At 34.2% G+C, this 16,998-nt stretch overlaps 1 long non-coding RNA gene across 2 annotated transcripts in view; it reads right to left on the minus strand.

The window, feature by feature from the left end:
* Nucleotides 1-817: 817 nt before the first annotated feature.
* The window catches only part of LOC145663646 (uncharacterized), a 139,039-nt gene continuing 122,858 nt past the window's right edge, over nucleotides 818-16,998 (minus strand). For both annotated transcript variants that reach the window (XR_014127209.1, XR_014127208.1), the window contains exons 2-3: nucleotides 1,358-1,556; nucleotides 818-971 (exon numbers count right to left, since the gene is read on the minus strand). This is a non-coding gene — a long non-coding RNA (uncharacterized LOC145663646). The remainder of the gene's footprint in view (nucleotides 972-1,357; nucleotides 1,557-16,998) is intronic.

Here is a 16,998-nt window from a genome sequence, read left to right on the forward strand (position 1 = left end):
AGCACTGTTCTCTCTCGAACGAAATAATAGACAGTACAATTGGACATCAATCATTGGTTTCTTTTAAACTAAAATATTGATTTATCATTCTCTGTGAAAGAGAAAAGTACAGATTTTATTATTTTTACTAGGTGCTTTTTTTTTTTAACTTCCATTTTACGATAACGCTAACGTAAGATGGGTCGGCTTAACCGACTTACATTGATTTTACTCAAAACAAGTGACTCTTAGGTCTTTGATTTACATACACAGCCAGTTGGTTATCGGAATTTAGGTCATTCCGAGAAACGCATTTGTACAATTAATGGCTTCGATTTCCATTAAAACTGCATGTGGTTTGGGTTCCATGTAAAACTAGATTTACGACTTATATACCCTTGATACTGAAAAGAAGCGTTCAATTCCAATGATAGAGACTACTATTTGTTTGGTTTAAATACACGAGGAAATAATAGAGATGTATTCTTATGACAGCATGTAAGTTCGGTTACGTCATTAAATACTGCCTGGTAGCAATGTGCGTTGATCGTGGGAGTTCGAGTTGACCCTGCCGGTCCCCCCAAAGTTTGCTTGTGCGCCCAGGATCTGCACAGATCTCTACTCAGATCTTTGCTTGGATATATGATAACGAACACACATATCTGAATGCATCCTCCAAAGTTATACAGAAATCGACGCCACTGCCTAGTAGTAATTATATCGTTTTATAATTTCATCATTCTCGTTCTGTTTTCTTTTTTCAAAATTTTATTTTCCACTTTCAAAATACACAAAAAGCAAATATTAGCTTCATAATTTTTACTGGATGCTCGCTTAATACTATGCAAGAACAGGAATAGTCAGGAATGTACATAGGAAGTGAGTCCTTGGAATCCAGTAGAGCCCGAATAAGGGGACGGCTTAGGGGGCTATTGCCCCGGGCTTCTAGGTGGACAGATATCTCCACTCTGATAAAAATTTCAACTGGCCATCTGAAAAGAAACATGAAGATACAACCATCATCATTAAATAAAATATGACCAAAAATATAAAATATATTCCCTTAACTTTCCTACTGTAGTTTCACAGAAATGTATTAGGTGAAGTCAGCAGGGTCCACACATTTTTTCTAGCCCCGGGCCTACAGGTGTGTTAAACCAGCCCTGGGATCCAGACTCCCTTTCTCCCCTGAAATTCTTTTTGTAAATTTAGAACTGATTTTACAAAATTTAATATAATTTATCCTCATACTGAATTTGACGTTCCGAAAAGTTTTGAAGTTCCCCCGAAATAAATTCCTGCACATATGCTTTGGTAATCGTGAAAAACAATGTGACCAAAGTAATACAGTACATTTACAATCTGAGAATTACCTTACCTTATCAAGTAGCTCCACAGCCCGGGGAGGGCTTGGCTTCCTCCTTCCTTTCTGTCATGTATTTATCTCCTCCATTCTTTCATTCCCATTGTTGCCCTATCTGAAGTTAAGTCATGTATCCATCTTCTTTTCGGTCTTTCTCTTCTCCTTCATCCATACATTCTCTCCTGCAGTATCCTCTTTGTCATCCTATCACTATCTGAGAATTAACAGTAAGAAACTTTTGAATAAAGAACTAGACAATAGCAGAGAGTTTCAAGAGGAAAGCTATAAACGCTAAAACAACAGCGACCCTACAAACATATGTAAAGGTATTAAATTCATTATTACAAAATGGAAGTTTAAGTAAGACGGCAAGAATGCGAATTTCGATCGTAGACCAGAGCAAGGAGTTTTAAGAAAAGGTTGCATTGACATACTTATGCATAGTTACCTCTGTCTGATGATTGATTGGTATTCCTCACGTGACTTTCATTTTACATCCTTGTTTTCTTGTTTTGTTTGTATTATTCGTAGGATTTATTAGTCTGTTTAAAGAGTTTCATTTTTTTTTTTTTAGGTTTAAATTCAAGTTATCGTTTAAAATAGTTTGTAATTAGGTTAGTTGGTTAATTGATTTTCATGTCACATTCATAAGTCATATGAAAACTAGCGATATAACTGGTACTGTTATTAATTACTACTACTGCTACTGGTAGTAATGGTAATATGTAAATACTAAGTTTCTGCTTGAATTTTCTTTTCAATCTAAAATACAGCTTTCAATTCAATAAATGTCTATCTCTGTTGTAATCATGGAACGTGAGTGTCAATTTTAAGAAGTCTCCGATTTCCTTGGTTTTAATTATTAAGAAAATTTTTACAATTCCGGAAATTAGGTTTTACTAACTTAATTTTTTAGTGTGCCTCAGAATATAAGAATAATCACTACGACTCTAATAATAATATTAATATTAATAATAATAATAATAATAATAATAATAATAATAATAATAATAATAATAATAATAATAATAATAATAATAATAATCTTTGAGGCCGCGGTGACTGAGTGGTACAACGCTCTCCTATGCCGCTTGGGGTTCCTGGTTCAATCCCAGCTCCGACATATGACCTTTGTGATGAACAAAGACCATGTACTCCCATGCGCAAAAAAAATTGCGCGTATACTGTAACTCAAGATTTTTCGCATTTATTCCATTTTCCTTACGTTTATAGGTAAAATTCAGTTATTAGTATGTGGAGATAATAGAAAGCAATTCATCTAAGGAGATATTTCCAAAAAATATAATAAAATAATAAAAATATAAGCAAAAAACAAAATTATGCTCGGTTTTGTGTATACTGGCAACGATGATTTCTAGGGATTTTTTCAGCAGCAGATCACAATTGCGGAGGGAATTCAGTAGGGGAATCGAGAAGTTGGATCAAGAAATGGATAGTGGACTAAAATGTTGCATTTATTGGTTAAAACCTAGTGTGTAGATTGCCTGTCAAATATAAATTAGCTTCTGTAACGAAGATGTCGTACGAAAATATAGAATTAAACAGAAAAAACTCTTATCTTAAGGTTCGAAGCGATACGCACCATGGTTATGAAGATAATTTCTTTAAAAAAAGAGCGAACACAACGTAGCCTCCGTGGTTAGGTGGATAGAGTGGCGGAGTCGTAGTTATTTTATTATTTTGACACCACATCGAATCCCATCCCATCCTTTTTTTTTTTTTTTTTACAAAACATTATAGGAAGTGTTTAATTTTGATGTTAATAAGAACCGAAACAATATAATAAGGAAATAATTTATTGGTAGTATCCTTTAATCGACGTATTTATTCAGTATTAGAATACGTGTACTATTGGAAACAGTTATTGTTTTCAGTTTATAGTCTTGCATGTTACTTCCCGTTCTTGAACAGCAGACAACTCACTTCGGGTTTGTGTGTCAGGAAGAACATACGCGATCTTGACAGTCTGCCGTCTTACCCCTTGTTACATCGACCTGATGTTAAATGATCGTTTATGTGTGTGTGTGTGTGTGTGTGCTTGTTTTTTGCTTTTTAGAGTATTGACTTTCTCTCTCTCTCTCTCTCTCTCTCTTTTTTTTCATATCCACAAGTGCAAGAATGCTTTCGTTGAACGTAACTAAATTATACAGATCTATGTATACGGAACACGAATATTTCCAAATATAGAATGAATATGAACGATAATCATACCATATTTCTACATTATATAGTAGCGTGAAAAACTGATATTAAAATGATATAACAAACAGGCATAAGCTTTTTTTTCTAGCATGGCAACACATTAAACGTAACTCATTAAATTTTGGGAATTACAAATTATCACCTTACGTGTCGTTGTATTCCTATTCTTTTTCACGTTCAAGCGACGAAAGAAGAAATTGTAGTAATAGTGATAAAAATCGAATTCGAGATTTCAATGAATTCAAGTTTCACGCCCCCACATATCGAAAAAGTTATTTTGATGTCTGTCCATCTGTTCGTTTGTTGGTTCGTCACGCTTTTACATGCATTCAAATAGAGGCCATACTGTTCGACGTATCTGGACCTAAGTCTAGACATGAAGTTTTTATAACACTTTATCGTTTCGAATTCTATATTCTCCGACACATAAAAATAAGGGTAGTTTCCTGAAGGATGAAAATTTAAAATAATTAAATTGTTTCAAAAATAGCTGTAAAGATTTTGCTTATTTTTTTTTACAAATATAGTTTGAATCATTGCTCTGAAAAAATACGTGAGGTGTAATTTACTGTATGGGATACGTTTTTTCGAACAATTTTCTCAATCACATTTTATAAATAAATGTATCATTAATAATCTAACAATATGACACAACTCGTTCGTCCTGTAAACATTCAGAAGGGTAGTTTAGCCTACTCTTCGACGATTTTCCCATTAGCGCCTGACCCAATTTTGTTCATATTTCATAAATAAATGTCACATAAATAACCTAACGATACGGCATAATTCCATCATCCTAAAAAGCTAGAAGTGGTATAATACTTTTCGGAGTAAGATTTACCCTACGATTTTGTGGAGAACGACTCAGGCAATTTTGTTCGTATTTCATAAATAGCATAACTCGTTTGTCCTGAAAAGATACACAAGGGATATTTTATTCTTGGGGATGACTTTTTTGACGATTTCTCAGAAAGTACTCAGACGCTTTTGCTCATAGTTCACATGCAATTATTTCCTTAATAATTCTAATATATGGCATAAGTTATTTCTAACAGAAATATGACCAATGGGTACTTTACTTTTGGACATAAGTTGCTTCGAACAAAGTTTTCCAAAACACATTATTTTATTCGCATTTCCCAAATAAATGTTTCAGTAATAGCTGCAGCCTAACACGAGTCAGTTTAAGAAATTCGAGCGAGAAAATTCAGTGCGTTTCATCCGTACCCATTCTTAAATATATTTTTAAATGTTACACCTAATCACAATTTTCCTAACAAAATCGAAACTTCTATTTAAATGTGCCTTGTAGTTGCCAAATGGTTCAAGTCCATTGGTTCTGGATTTGATTCCCGGTGAGGGCTAGTGTATTTTTATCCAACGTTAAGGTATAGGTAATAAGTAGGTGCAAAGAGAAAAGTGTTGAAACAAGCCTAACCAACCTAATAAATAATACAAAGAAATAATACAATATTACGAAATTATAGAAGAAACGTTGTTAATATTAGATATTTGCGTGTGAGATTGTCCAACCGATGACTGTCAACTCCAAAGGTAAGAAAGTGAAACATCCAATATTTTTTTCTACCAGGTTAATCAGTGGTCTCTAGGTAAACCTATCCTACTAGGAAGTGATTGAGATACCAAAAAATGTTGTAATCGCTGGGAGACATGTTAGGAGAATACATTGGGTGAGAGACTTTAATTCATGAATAGTCTGCACCTTCGTTGGTGTATTGAAGTGCGTTGGTGGTGTGTGTTTAGCACATCGGGTTCCTTTGTTGTTAGTCCCGGCTTTCTAGACCGGATGCAGTTATTCCCGGTAGAAAATACAATATATATATATATATATATATATATATATATATATATATATATATATATATACATTTCTATTACTATTAAAGTAAATAATTACACTCATTCCCTCAATGTGATACTTGTTTGTTTAATTGTATACAGAGAGCTGATCCGTGGAAAAATCGTTCATAATAATAAATAAAATAAACTCGACAAATATTCTTGTAAATAATAGGTAAAAGTTTTCGTCACACTGTTCATTTTGCTGGGCACGTCAGTGTGCCACGTTATCCGGTTGTGGCACACTGGAATATAGGGTATGGCTTTCTAATTTTTCCCAACTATTTTAACTGCTTCAATTGAAATGGATTTATAATAATAAGAGAGTGAATTTAGTCTTCTTACCCTTCGATTTAGAAATAAGGTCCGCTAGAATTGTATATATAAAAAATAATAATACTCAGAATTTTATAGAGTGGTTTGTTTTATTCGAAATGACATACTTCCTGCAACTGTTTGGGTTGGAATTATTTGAAATCAAATCTTTAAGTTTTACGACCCACGGTTATACCGGCTAGGCTAAAGGACACGGTGATGATGAGAAATGAATGCAATGGTGGAATGAAAAAAGTGGGAGAAAACGGAAGAACCCCGAGAAAACCCATGCACATGGTGTTTCTCCACCACAAAATTCATTTGGTGCGAGCTGGGGTCGAACCAAGGATCCCATGCACCAAAGGTGAACGCTTTATCACTGAGCCACCGCGGCCCCTCTGAAATTATTTATAGGAGAGAGTGACTACTTTTATGAAAACTTGATATCGAACACATTTGTTTAAAAATACCAGCTTTTTGTGAAATATTGCTTAATATTCAGGAAAACCTAAGTCAATAAAATAATAATAATAATAATAATAATAATAATAATAATAATAATAATAATAATAATAATAATAATAATAATAATAATAGTTATTATTATTATTATTATTATTATTATTATTATTATTATTATTATTATTATTATTATTATTATTATTATTATCTTAAATTAAAAACTCTCTGGACTTAGTGCATTGGCACAATTCCACGAATCAAACCACGTGTTTACTTATCATATAAGTGTAGAAGGACTTAATCCCTGTTGCTTTCAATATAAAAAGAAAGTGTCCAACTGTCAAATGATATGCTACATAAAATGCCCTATGCAACATAATGTAGTATAGAGTCATCATTCCAGGTTGTCTAAAGAACACTTTCGTTTTAGCAAGAAAGGAAGAAAATAGAAAATACTGAGTTTTAACCTAGTAGAAAGTTTGCAGATTTAAGGGAAAATGCACAGAGTTGTTGGATATAAAATGTAGTTCGGATTAATGGAGTAAGACACCGTAAATATTTTATTGTTTGAAATATACTAGGAGTGACCAAGCCATTACATATGGAAATATCGAAAGAGATACGTTAATGGTGTTAGTTGCAAACTTTTTTAGAAATGAAAAAAATTAAGGAAATCTCTAAAACTCTGATATCACAGATCCAAATTGACTGACTGTTAAGTAAAACTGCTAAATCTGAGTAAAGCAAAAAAAAAAAAAAAAAAAAAAGTATTAGTGACCTGTGTTAGTTTCAGACATATCATTCTCATATCAAAACTACGATAGAAGTAAATTATGAATAGAGGTGAATTCACAGTTCTGGAATACCAACAAATGATTTTGCTAGATGTAACTTTTCAGAAAACTTTTTTATAAGGCTTTAGATTTTATTATTATTATTATTATTATTATTATTATTATTATTATTATTATTATTATTATTTTGTTTATTTATTAGCTTCCCCATGCCGTAAACGTCGCCAACTCCTAGTAGCTCACTTGCCGGTAAATGGCGATCGTCGATATAGCGACGCGTCGAAGGATTGCCGCTAACGTGCCACTAGTGGCAGGGATTCGTAGAGTCGAAGCAGATATCTAGAATCGGGGGTATTGAAGTTACCACAACGTAAGAACGAGGACTTCATTTTGGTCCGCGCTCGTTTGATTTGTCACGGAGAATCGTAAAGGGACCAACATGAACTATCGCCAGTCATGTGCATGCGGTTATTATTATATATTATTTTTCCCTGACGAATTGTTATTATAAGGACAATATTTGAGCTCCGGGGGTCAAGAGTAACTCCTGCCTTTACATCATGAAGTGAAAAATCTTGAGGTGGGTGCGTATAATTGTATGAATTTAGTTGGCAACTATCGCCGATCACTAGCAAGTGAATATGGGAGAACTATGAAAAAAGTAAATAGACGCTTGTCATTTTGTTATAAAATTACATGACGAGTGCATTTGATTTGATTCCGAACAGTTGTCTTCAAATATACACGGTTAAAGAAGCACTCTGATTAGAAATATTAAAAAGACTTCAACGATTTATCACTCTACAAGCTGTCTCTTTATAATCGCCTCCGTGACGAATTCGGAAGAACACGCAATTAGTAACCCTAAGGTTGATGGTTCACGCCCAGCTCAGGGCACTTTCGTTTTATTTTTTAAAAAATGTTTTTAGATTCATCTTGATGCAAAGAAATTACGCATATAGGCGATTTAACGTGTTTTAGGGGAATAATTTTGTGGTTCGTTGGCGTTCCGTCGCTTCTCTGCCGGTGGTGGTATAATTTTCAAAACGGAAGTGGGACCAATTTTTGGCTGCGGGACCGCCAATTTTTGGGGACATCTCACTAGTCGCCTATCGGTGGTCCACTGACGCTTACGGCATGGGATTGTCCCCTCACGAGTGAGGCAGATTGTAATCGACCAAGAGTGTTTTGGAAAAATGGGAAACATCTTCCGACTTCGACTTCTGAACAATCCGTTTAGGATCAAGTCGAATCAAGGCTGCGCCACGGGAAGGTAGAACAAGTGAGGCAATCGTTCCAAGCACTACGCTCGACAGCTTCCGTCTCATTCACGACTTAGACTCTTCAGGAAAAGTAACAAGTTTATTACTTGTAATTTATTCTTTGAGTCAAAGTATTTTGCAATAAACCATCGTTTTGTAAGATATTTTTACGATTGTATACTATTAATTTCGAAAATTGTACTCATAATATAATTTCCCATCATGGATTTGAAAAAAATCAAAGTTGGAGCAAAGAAAGATCTCCGATCCACATGTCTCTTCATGTTTGATATGGAAGTCTCATCTTCATTATTGACCCTTAATTTATTTTAGTCCTAGGCAACGCGAATCGACGGGATGGCTCTAAGTGAAAACATTCATTTAGATGGTTAAGTAATCAGGAAATTCCTGCTGTTATTTCACGAAACACAACAGATCTTGAGGGAAAAAAAAAAACAATTTTGCTTACCAGGGGGAGGGAGTAAATCATCTGCTTACGTTTGTTTAACTAGGAAGAAGGCAAGGGCGCCGATCCTGCGGGGCCGAGCCCGCTCAAAGCTCATGTAGGCCTCCTTTGTATTTATGAATATACAATATTTGGCATTATTTGAGTGTAATTTGTCTTAAAATCCTCATATATATATCTTCTGCATTTGAATGCCCCCCCTCCAAATTTAAAGAGAAATTGGCGTCCTTGGAAGATCTAGTGAAATGAATAAAAATGTGATAACGTAATACTTGAACAACTCTATCTAATGGAGGAAAGTAAATTAGTATTCAACACTTCTTTCAGTTTTAAGCATTTCAAAGATTCTCGTAATTTAGTAGGGTCCCGGATTTGCACTTTTGAAGTATGGGAACTTTATCTATACCTTAACGTGGGAATCGGTTTCGGACCATGCACTTAAGCCTCTTTGCCATAAGAGGCACAAGGAGTTTTTCTTTCGATTTCCTCAGGAATATTGCGAATGGTATAACTTTTAAAACTATGTTTAAAAAAGAATACACATCGACATAATAAGATGATAATCTGATACCTAGGAAATATATTGAATTGTTTTTAATTTGTTCTCACGCTTCCAAATCAGTACTTATGCTTTTTTTTTTTTTATTCAGCCTTTTAATATAAGCATTTTAGACTATTGTCTGTTCTAGGACGATACAATTCTAGTTCATGTATATGCTAGCTTTGGAAATACAGTAGAGTTTCGCTTATCCGACATAAACAGGCAGGCAGAACGCTGGATAATATGGATGTGTTAAGAAAAGACCTATTAAAAGTAAAACCTATGATATAATTTTACATATTACGCATCTAATAATAATGTTTTATAACAAATAACTGCACTGCACTGAATCAGGGACGTATCCAGCGTGAGGGCCTGACAGCTGTCTCTCTCCGAAACTCAAGCACTTTTTAATAAACTTGCCTTTACCCTTTTGAGGTTCTTTTATATCAGTTTACTAGTAGTCAGTGTCCAAACTTTGGGCAATGTGCTGTTGTCTTGTTATAATTCTAAGAACATACCATAATGCCATTATACCACGTGCAGTGGCGTATTTAGGGGGATGGCTTCCGGGCTTAAGCCCCCCACGAAATCTTACTTAGTATAGTAAAGTAAATGAAATCTTGCAGAATTTTCACATTTCCAGGCAAAGCCCCCCCCGAAAGTTAGCAAAGCCCCTCCCGAAACAAAATCGTAAATACGCCACTGACCAGGTGGAATCAAAGAACAGTTTTAAATAGGATTAACATTTCGTTTCCGTTCTGTTTTTAACTTTAATATATTAGAACGATACACTCCATGTCTTCTTGCTATTTTTGTTATGTGATATACGTAGCAGACAGTTTTCTTTAGTTACATTTCTCTCGAAAATATGTTTCATTTTGTTTGTGCTATAATGCAGTTTCCAAAATAAACCGGTTTATAAATGAAAAGTAGGAAAAAGTTTAAGAGAGGTACAGAACTGTTGCATTATTATTATTATTATTATTATTATTATTATTATTATTATTATTATTATTATTATTATTATTATTATTATTATTATTATTATTATTGATATTTAAAAACATTAGAATTCCGTGCTTACGAGGATTCGTGTTGGGCCCCCTCCGAATAGAAAACCTGGATACGTGTCTGCACTGAATGATAGACGTATGAGTCAAGGTGTAGACGGGCGCGCTAGGCGATAGACTCCACAGCATGAAAAATAGATTGAGACCACAACTTGCAGATCTTCTTGCCGATTGGTGCTATTTGCAATGATATATCGGATCATATGGTATGTGGAACAAAAGGATGGTCGGATAAGCGAGACCATGGTGTATTGGTGTTTCACGCACCTAAACCTGTAAAATGTTTGTATAAACAATTATCTTTCACTCCCTAGCTAAATTTGTGGGTATGATCACACACCTTGCCTCATAAAGTATAGTCTTATAAAGAAAAACATATTTTTTTTAAGCTAAATCCTAAAGAAAAGCCAACTTCATTTTTTTTTTAATAATGGCAAACTAGTCCACTTCATCACGATAAATCACGTTTGGTACTCAGATGACTTTTTCTGTTCGTATATATCCTTCACACTTCGTTGGAGACAAAATTGTTTTTTCCCCAAGAAACCAGGATGAGAGAAACTATACAACAGCATGAACAGAAAACAATAGCTATTAACAATAGTTCTCTAATCCTCGATAAATACGTCATTACAGCAAAATATCAGTAAGTTGTCCTTATTATATTGCTTCGGTTCTTATTAACATGAAAATTATAATGTTTTGTAAAAAAAAAAAGAAAAGAAAAAAAGAAAGAAAAGAAAAAGAAATGGGATGGGATGGGATTCGATGTGGTGTCAAAATAATAAAATAACTACGACTCCGCCACTCTATCCACCTAACCACGGAGGCTACGTTGTGTTCGCTCTTTTTTTAAAGAAATTATCTTCATAACCATGGTGCGTATCGCTTCGAACCTTAAGATAAGAGTTTTTCTGTTTAATTCTATATTTTCGTACGACATCTTCGTTACAGAAGCTAATTTATATTTGGCAGGCAATCTGCACACTAGGTTTTAACCAATAAATGCAACATTTTAGTCCACTATCCATTTCTTGATCCAACTTCTCAATTCCCCTACTGAATTCCCTCCGCAATTGTGATCTGCTACTGAAAAAATCCCTAGAAATCATCGTTGCCAGTATACACAAAACCGAGCATAATTTTGTTTTTTGCTTATATTTTTATTATTTTATTATATTTTTTGGAAATATCTCCTTAGATGAATTGCTTTCTATTATCTCCACATACTAATAACTGAATTTTACCCATAAACGTAAGGAAAATGGAATAAATGCGAAAAATCTTGAGTTACAGTATACGCGCAATTTTTTTTGCGCATGGGAGTACATTATTTTTCTCGGAATTCTCCCATTTCTTTCCACTTTCGTCATTCCATCATCGTCATCCATCCCATCACTTCTCCTTGGTCTTGGTGCATATTCGTGGAATATTAAACTCCAACAAAGGAGAAAAGGAAACATTTTTTGCTTTCTATCTTTGTAATCATAGAAATGAGATTAGTTTTAACAGTTTAAAACTGTCGAAAAGTAGGTTTTATTTTTCATATGCCGTAGGGGTCTATGAGGAATAGAAGTACTACGTACTGATACTACTAACAGGGCCGGATCCAGAATTCCTTGAAGGGGGTGCACCAATAACTACCACTACATTTGATTTAAATTTTTAAGTTTTTAAATGCCTTTAGGCATCTGTAGTGTGAATGAGGAATATTACCTCATTCCTTCCTTCAACCTTTAGAAAATCGACTTAAACTATTGCTTTTTGCAAAACTAAGCTTTCTTTTAAGCCTCCAACGGACACATGACAGCAGAAAGTTTCGGAAAATGTTGCTTTTTCACTGCTAAGTTCTCATTTTAGATAGTGTATATTTACAGCGAACGGGATGCATGTGCGCCGGTGTACCTCCCCTAAATCCGACCCTGACTACTAATCATAATAATAGTAATAATAGTCTAATAATAAAGTGATAAAAAAATGATGTTCCTGCCTTTATTCTGAAGCCGAAATAACAAAGTCGAGAATCATGTATATAAGCAAGGTTCTGTAGGAGCATAGAATAATACAAGAATTCTTTCTAATACAGATCATTTGTTATTTAAAATGCAGAAGAATTAGTGAACTTGAACCCGATTGAGTCGGAGAATCAGGCTCGTGATTTCGTACATCTCTTTAGACTGCAAATACAACAGTCTAATGTAGCAAATACAAATTTCATAAAATATCCGTAGATAGTCTTTCACATAAGGTATAGATTCATACACATCAGATATAGTAATACCTTGCTCTGTTTTGCTATCTACTCGTCACAATATGATCATATAGTCGCATGAGAATCAGGGAAACGTAACTCCCAAAATGCGGTTTTCGTTTTCTTCATGTTTGGACATAATTTTGAAAGTCCCATTTGGTGTAAATAGAACGTAATGTCATCTGTTCTCCTTGTCGATCATCTGTTGTAATGTATAGCTCAATTACCATCTTATTAAAAACACATCTTTCTAAGAAAATATTTTTGTCCTCTCACCTGTAAACCTACGAAAATGGAGTTACGTTCCGCTGGTACTTATGCGTTGATATTTACATTAGATATTTTTAAAAGTGTGGAAGCTAAACAAGATAGTCGCAAATTAGTAGAGAAATAATAAGATTGATATATCGTATATTAAATACATTTCTGAAAGGAAGCTCCTGGCAGTTGGCCTTCAGTAATTTCATGTGAGATGTTTCTTCTCTGTGTGGTTCTAGTCCTTGAGATAATTTCTGCTAAACAAACCAAAGCGCTCTCCTAGCAATTATAATTGTAGGAAAAAGTTGTAAAGGTTGAAAATTGATAGAAAAATATATGTTTAATTTGGAAAATTATCACCAAACACAAGACAAGTCAAAACCGAGAAAGAAGAAAAGAAGAAGAATACGAAGTAATGAAAATCATAATCGAGAAACACAACGTCAAGAACAAGAGTTAAGTTAAAATTGTTAAAGAATATAAAAAGACGACAATATCAAATTGGCAAGAAAAAGTCTATATCAGTAATATATAAAGAAAGTAATGATGAAGTAGAGGGAACTGGTTTGATCGTGAGAGAGTATGTGAAATCAAAGACAGCCTCTAATCCAGAGGAAGTGGACAGAAAAGAAGAAAATCGGAAGGTAATATATTTTACGTAGTAGATGAAATAAGTAGAAGTGAATACATCTATTTTGATTTATGCACAACACTGTTTATAACAGCCCTACACTACGCAATAATAAAAATAGATTAGAGAGAAAGTATGTTCACAAAATCATAGTTACCAGATCCAAACAAAGATTGAGACAGGTGTTTGAGAAACTGGAGTAAGAAACAAAGCGAATGAGACTGGAAGTAAATGAAGGGAAAACAAAATATATGATAATCTTAGCCTCGGAAACAAGAAGAAAATCTAGAAACCTAAAAATAGGTCAGCAATTATTTGAAGAAGATAAGTTCAGTTATCTCGGAAGCATTATAGACAATAAAAACAACACAAGCGCATGTGTACACGACAGAATACAAATAAGGAATATACCATACCACGCCAATTACCAAATATTCAAAAGTAAGCCAATATCAAAAACTACAAAATCGCAGATATACAACACAATAATGAGACCAGTCATCACATACTCCTTAGAAACATGGATAATGTAGAAATAAAAAATTTGTTAAAACAGTTCGAGGGAAGAATACTACGGAAAATATACGGACCAGTCAAGGACGGAAACGTATGAAGAAAGAGGTACGACGATGAATTAGAAGACATCATCAAGAATGAGATATGGGGTAGTGCCAAAGAAGATGGTGGAGGAAAAATTGTACTAGAAACGGAAAGTAGGAAGACCACAGAGAAGATGTATAGGTGATGTGAGGTGTGATTTCCAAAAGATGAAAACAGAAAGATGGAAGCAGATGGTCCAACATAAGAAGAAATGGAGGCTGCTTGTACAGGAGGGCAAAGCTAACCATGAACTGTAGTGCCAGGGAGTAAGTAAGTAAGTAAGAATACATCTATGTATGCATAGAATAAATGTAAAATATATGTGAACGTTAAGTAGTTGTGTTAAAAAAAAAAAAAAACGAACGTTGGATCTACGCAATCCTTCTCCTTGTCCTCGTCAGTGCACAAAAACGATAATGTCACCCTACGGGAGTGAGCCTGCTCTTTCTACCAATCTTGACCATAAAAGCATCTTGCTACCATGGGTACTATTGTATTTTTGTATCTTTAAAGAATTCCATTGCTAATTTTCTGTCCTTCCGTATGATTTCCAGTAGAAACTGCAAACAAAACAATACTTTTCGAACTGCCTCGGAAGTTTAACACTAAAGATAAGGCTAAAACAAAACACGAAATAGTTGGACGAAAGAAAATAAGCAACCATCTCATAAAATTCTTGATGCATTACTCAGCATTAGTCATCTATTCTTAATATTACACTTTTATATTTTCTGTGCCAAATCGGTCTCCTCAGCTTAGTTGTTGATTAATATCGAAATATTTCTCCTCGCTTTCCACCAATATTATTATTGTTATTATTACTACTACTACTGCTACTCCTTCCAACCATATTTCACACACGATGTTATATATTACCTTAATCCTTTGGCCCTGAGTCAGTGCGCAACGGACGGTTTAGGAAGAGCGGGAGGTGGTTACATCGGCAGACCTCCCTCCGACTATTCCCTTCCTTTCGTTTCTTTCATGTTTCATGAAGAAACCCAACCATTCATCCAGCGATATCCCCTTTTATACGCGTGACCTTTTCTGCAACCTTTATTTGCGATCATTTCCTTGCTCTTGTTAAGACATCGGGGAATTTTATCCCGTCATGTAATAAGAATTTTTAATGTCTTTCCTTGCTGCCTGACATTCTTGCATGAAAAGAACATAAAAATGAGGGCAATTTAAGTTCAATATTCAGGATATACCTATATAAGTCACGTTACGTATTAAATATAAAATTGTAGTTTGTAGCTTGTGTTCTCATATCTTATTAAAATATGTAAATGCTGAAGTAGGGATAAGTAGTGTTTTTACTGGACTAAGGTGGCTCAGTGGTAGACCGCTTACCTGTAGTGCGTGGGTTCCTTGGTTCAATTCCCGGTCAAGTAAGTTTGTACTGAACAACATCGTGTCTGTGGGTTTTCTTGGGGTACTACCCCTTTCCTCCCACTTTATCATTCCACCAATTCTTCCATAATCATTCCCTCGCTTTTATCATAGTCTCCCTTTGCTTAAATGGCTTATTCATTGGAAGTTAAACTGAAAGAAACAGGGTTTTTATTATTCTTCAACTACTACCAATTAGAATTACGAAGACAGCCCCTGTTACGTGAGGGGAATATCAGTGGGTTTCAGCAACTTGCTGTTTTAATACTGTTTCGTAACTTTTAGATAGGAAGATTTTAGTTACTAATTGAATAATGATTATAGGATATTGTTATTGTTATTTTCGGTAGAAGGACAATACTACTTCAGATGCATCTTGATTTTTATTTAACAAGTTACATAGAGAAAAGGTTTTAAATAATATTTATAGAAATTATAAAATTTTATAACATTACGCCTGTCATGGAGGAAGACCTCCATGCACGAACTTTTTATGTATTGCTTCTTAGCATAATTAACGAAGCACTTACAGGAAGGTTGGATTGTACAGGCTGAGGTTCATCACTAACAAGGATCCAAAGGTCAATTCACGACGCTCCTTCTAACTGATTCAATAATTAACCAAATAACTCCCCTTGTTTACCATTTCTTTAGTTTATATATCCTGTTTTTGACTTCTCACCTGTATGCAGTCCTTATTTTGTTTTTGTGTTTTTAACATTTTCAGTCACTTTCAATTTTAAATTTCACTTCCTTGAAAGTGCGTTTACGGAACCTCAGCCTGTTTGTTTCTTTTATTTCTAATTTTAAAAATTTTAAATATACATTGAAGAATTAAAATTACATTACAGTACAATGATGAGAGCAAAGAAGCGACATATTCTTGAGAAGTTGAATAAAAAGCAATATTTCTCTATCTTTTATCGTATTTTGCTTTATTGCGATTAAGACCGAAGCTGGAAATGATAGATTTGTATCACTGTCCGCTTCCAATAGAAGGTTAAGGGAATCCTATATAGTTCGAATAATTAGAAACTAGTAGTGTCACGTGAACAACATACTTGGTTTATATGTTGTCATGTCTTCACAATTAATATTAAAGCCGAAAGTGGTAGTGGATTTTTACCATTCCCGGTTATAGTAAAGAGATTAGACTGAAGATAGAATATATTCATGGGAGACGTAATTGATTGCAGAAAACCACTTGTTGTAGTCTATAATCGTTTTCACTCTATAGCGATCAACGTTAAAACCAGAAGTGGTTGATTTATGCTACTTCTGCTTTGAATTGAGGATTAAGAAAGAAAATAGTATCTCTTAACAGAACGCTAATGTAAGGTCCTTGGTTCGTTAAATTAACCTTCAAAAATAATTCTCAACGTGTTTTACACTTTCTTATCTGGCTTTTAATATTTGATCAAGCGAAGCGTACATAATCGACTTTTCTACACATACAATAAAATATTTATACCTTCATACACACACTTCTTTATCCATCAAGATGTTTACGTGTTAGTACAATTATTTA

Source organism: Thermobia domestica, chromosome 11 (assembly GCF_964235325.1).
Source record: "Thermobia domestica chromosome 11, izTheDome1.hap1.1, whole genome shotgun sequence".
NCBI lineage: Eukaryota > Metazoa > Arthropoda > Insecta > Zygentoma > Lepismatidae > Thermobia > Thermobia domestica.